Source organism: Octopus sinensis, linkage group LG12 (genome assembly GCF_006345805.1).
Source record: "Octopus sinensis linkage group LG12, ASM634580v1, whole genome shotgun sequence".
Lineage (NCBI taxonomy): Eukaryota > Metazoa > Mollusca > Cephalopoda > Octopoda > Octopodidae > Octopus > Octopus sinensis.
Window position 1 is genome coordinate 31,125,432 of NC_043008.1, and position 5,000 is coordinate 31,130,431.

General features: G+C 33.3%; 1 long non-coding RNA gene across 1 annotated transcript in view; it reads right to left on the reverse strand.

The window, feature by feature from the left end:
• Positions 1–145: 145 nt before the first annotated feature.
• LOC118765527 overlaps positions 146–5,000 on the reverse strand; it is a 12,863-nt gene continuing 8,008 nt past the window's right edge. The window contains exon 3 of the long non-coding RNA XR_005001390.1: positions 146–217. This is a non-coding gene — a long non-coding RNA (uncharacterized LOC118765527). The remainder of the gene's footprint in view (positions 218–5,000) is intronic.

Here is a 5,000-nt window from a genome sequence, read left to right on the forward strand (position 1 = left end):
TCATTGTCCAATGCTTGATTTCCATGCTGGTATGGGTTGGAAAATCTGGATGCAAGAATATTTCTATTTATGTATATACAAACACACACACACACACACATATGCATATATCTTAGGGCTCCAGATAGGTTTATAAGGAAGTTGATGTGATTTTCATATTTTCAGCCATTCAGTTTGGGGGAGAATTTTGCTATGAAGCGTTGTTCCATATTTTTTTCTGAAGAAGGTGTCATTCCTTGGGCATTTATAGAAGGGAAAGATTTTGAATCTTCCTTCTCCACATGTTTCTTAGTGATTACTTAGTGGAATTTTTGTAACTCTCCCTGTTGGATATGTTGTCGGTGAATTCTGGCTCGTTGGCGTAAAGAATTGCCAGTTTCACCTCTATAGTTCTCCTTGCATGTGGGACAAGTTATGCAATATTTTCAGTTTTGTGTCTTGAATTCATGTTTGCATTTGCTTTGAATGTGTGTCCACTCTTAAATTTTATTTGGTTGTTTTCCTCTATATATTTGTAGATGGGGTTACTGCAGATCCCACATCTACTATCGCCACATTCTTTCATAAAGAATTCGGTTTCATTCTCTGATGAGAATTTTGCTCTTGTCAGTTGTTTTTTCAGGTTTTTCTCTTGGTATTTACTGTTTCTTATGCAGTATTTGTTTCTCATTTTGGGGCTTTGTAGGACTATTGGTAAGTTTGATTGTATAATTTGAAACATGTTGGTAAATCTGTGGTTGTGTGTGTTTATGAATGGGATGATGTTTTCTTTGCTTTTCTTTTTTGGAGTTCTGAGTTGTGTGATGTCCAGTTTCATTGCTTTTGAGATTCTGTTTTTTATTAATTTGAGTGGGTATTTCTCTTCTAGTGGGAATTTTTAAAGTTCATTTAGCCTCATTTGGCGTGTTTGTGAGTCGGCCACTATGCTGCATATGCGACTTGCCATACTATATGGAATATTTCTTTTTATATGGGATAGGTAACAGGAGTAGAAATTTAAATATCGGTGTGTCGGTTTTTTTTGTAGTATATATCTGTTGTGACAATGGACTTGTATATCTTGATGTTGATGTCTAGGAAGGGAAGTTTGTTATAGCTGGTTTCTGTCGTGAAGTTTATAGATGGGTGCAGTGTGTTGAGGATGATGTGGAATGTTCGTAGATCTTTTGATCTGTTTCAAAAGATGAAACAGTCATCGAGGTAGCGTTTCCACTTTCTCTTGATTTCTTCTCTGAATTCGTGTTCGAAGATTTTCCCTATTTCCTCGTATAGTTTGTTCTCAAGGAAACCCATAACCAGGTTGGCACATGAAGGTGCGAATTTCGTACCCATAGCCGTGCTCTTTATCTGTCGGTATGTCTTGTTAAATGTGAATGTGTTTTCTTCAAGTATTAATTCGGTGGCTTTGGTGATGAAGTCTGTTTTGAAGCGTTTATCTATGAATTCCTTGTAGTTTTCTACTCAGTGTTTTATCGCCTCCAGACCCAGGGTATGTGGTATGTTCTTGTATAAGTTTGTGACATCGAAGCTTGCAAGTATGGTATTTTCCAGAACCGTCTTTGGAATGTGTGTGAGAAAGTCTATGTCATCCCTTATGTAGCTTGGTATCAGTGGGCATAAAGGTTTGAGGAGTACATCTATGAAATGGCTTAGTTTTTGTGTTGGTGCTTGGGGCCCTGCAACTATTGGTTTCATTGTGAGGTCTGTAGCCTTTGTAGTCTTATATAATGGCTCCTCTGTTCTTTTATGGCTCTCTGTATTTCAGAACTTTTATGAACTTTAGGTAGTCCATAAAAATTGCTTTCTTTGGTTCTTCAGTTGCATAAATAGTATCTCCCCTTGTCTGTAAAGGAGTCCTGGTATTCATTGACTAATGTTCCAATTGTTTTTTAAAGTTACTCTCTCCGGTTGTGTTGATTCCTCTTTATAGTATTCTGGTTGTTAAGAATCTCTGGTATCTTTTCTTTGTAGTAATCTGTATCCATAATTACTAATGCTCTACCTTTGTCAGCTTCTTTTAAGACGATCGACTTGTCATTTTTCTAATATAATATTATATATATATATATATATATATATAACTGTATAATATGCACGTAATGATATTATCCGGTTTGAAGCGACAATTTCGGGTTTGTTTATTAAAATATTATTTATGTAGCACACACACACACATATATATATATATATATATATATACATATATATATATATATATATATATATATTATATATATATTATATATATATATATATATTATATATATATATATATATATAATTGACAAAAATAAGGGCAAAAAAAAATTCTAATGCCAACTATGCCGAAAAAAAGACAAAAATTGTCAATAACCATTATAATTTATGCGTCTCGAAACAAACCAATAGAAATTTCTAAAAATCCGTTATTACCGTATTGGTCCCAATTTCGGGGTTAATTCATAAGAATTTTCCCCTCTTCAACGATAAATACGTGAGATATAAGTGAAATACTTACTCATACTCATGGAAAAAGCAAGTACTAAGTCCTGAGCAGACTTAAGTACCCCAAATATATCCAAAATAGAAAATCTTCGGCACATGTCGAGACACGTGTGATTCGAACTAGAAACTTTCACAGAGTGAGAGAATACGGAAGTGAACACTATTAAATCTATAACTAATGCAGGATAAAGTTTTTTTCGGGAGTAAAAGTACTTGCTTTTTCCATGAGTATGAGTAAGTATTTCATTTACATCTCACGTATTTATCGCTGAAGAGGGGAAAATTCTTATGAATTAACCCCGAAATTGGGACCAATACGGTAATAACGGATTTTTAGAAATTTCTATCCGTTTGTTTCGAGACGCATAAAATATAATGGTTATTGACAATTTTTGTCTTTTTTTCGGCATATTTGGCATTAGAATTTTTCTTTTGTCCTTTTTATAAATTATTTATAAATGTAACCTTTAAAGGTATTTTTTATATGCTTGCCATTGATAAGGTTTTTTTCCCGAAAAAAACTTTATCCTACATTAGTTATATATACATATATATATATATATATATATATATATATATAACGGGAAGCTTTATGAAAATAAACAAAAGACGAAGGCAGGTGGAAAACAAACGAACAATTGTATTAGTATGGCGCTCAGGAAATATAAATAAAACAAGTCTTTAACGTTTCGAGCCTACGCTCTTCAACAGAAAGATACACAGAAAGAGAAAAACACAGAAAGAAGGAGAGAAAAAAAATGCGTGCAGTAGCTAACGAATCAACAGGCGATCTGATTTCGGCCGAGGTCAAAGATCAAACATGAGGACGCGAGAGCGAAATAAGGGGAGATAATAGGGTTGATAAAAGGGTGAGGGACCAGCTAATAGTGCATATATATATATATATATATATATAGATATATATATTATATATATATATATATATATATACATATATATATATATATATATATATATAATATATATATATATATATATTATATATATATATATATATATATATATATATATATATATATATCGGGGAAATTAAGATAGTTGTAAATGCGCTAGATTTTTATACATATATATTGTTTGAATAAAATGAGCTTTATTTATATATTTTTTTACATAAGAGGAAAAGTTTTATCATATATGTATATAGGTACGGGAATGAAAATACAAAAATATGTTTCCGAAGTAAAAATTTTTCATACAGCAGATTTACTGTAAAAGTATTAGTTTGTTTTCACAAGGAACGTTTTACGCACATATCATAAAATAAAAAAAAATTTAAAAACAGAAAAATAAAAGAGAAAAAAATTGGAGATTATGGAATAAACTCTAGTGCATGCTATAGCCCAAAGGGTTCTGCAGCTGAAAAAAATCGAATTTTACTAGAAATATTTTTTACTGACCGGGGCTGGTTTTTGCTGTCTTTTAACTCACAAAGTTCAAAGTATGTTCTTTCAACGCATTATAAGAACATGTGGTGGTGAGGTCATGTGTCTTGATAGATATATACATATTTGTGTATGTGTGTGTGTGCGTGTGTGTGTGTGTGTGTACTATGTACGTATGTATGTGTGTAAATTTATATATGCACATTCATGTATACATACATACTCACGTACACACTCAAACACACACACGCATGTATATATTGAATTTGTCATTCCCATCGAGTAGTGGTTCATGTCACGCAAACTCAACTTCGAACAGATGTTATTCGATTCAACCTAACAGCATTTCGTTTTCATTGTTCCTTTAGTTGTAATTCACACTGGTATAGACAGAGAGAGACATAGCTGTACGCAGATGTTTGTTATCTATAAACAAAAAGTATTAACATAAGGATTTTAAGTAGAGATAAATATTTTGTTAATGATCATAGTTATTTCGAAGTTTTGTCAACCAGCTTGAAACAGCTTACTTCAAGGGAACTGCCAATAAAAATATGACTATCTATCAATCTATCTGTCTATCTATCTGTCTATTTATCTATCTATATATCTATCTGTCTATCTGTCTATCTGCCTGCCTGGTTGTTTGTCTATCACGTAAAATTATTTGCATTAATCAGAAACTCAATACAGATGTAGCGGGAGGTACGCAGTGTACTTCCCAACAACATGGTTCTGCGTTCGCTGCCGCTGCGTGGCACCTTGTGCAAGTGTCTTCTACAAGAACCAGAGGTAAACAAAGACTTATGAGTTGATTAGGCAGGCGGAAACTGAAAGAAGCCCACCGTATATAGATAGATATATTCATGTGTGTGTCTTTGTGTGTGTGTGCGTACGTGCGTGTTTGTGTGTGAATGTGCGTATGTATGTCCATGTGTCTGTGTGTGTGAGTGTGCGAGCGTGTGTATGTGTGCGTGCGTGTGTATGTGTGCACGCGCGTCTGTGTATAATACTGTTCTTGCGTATGTGTTTATTTACATCCCCATAATGTGACGGTTCAACAAAAGAACCAATAGAATAAGTACTAAGCTTGAGAAATTAAGCCCTGTGGTA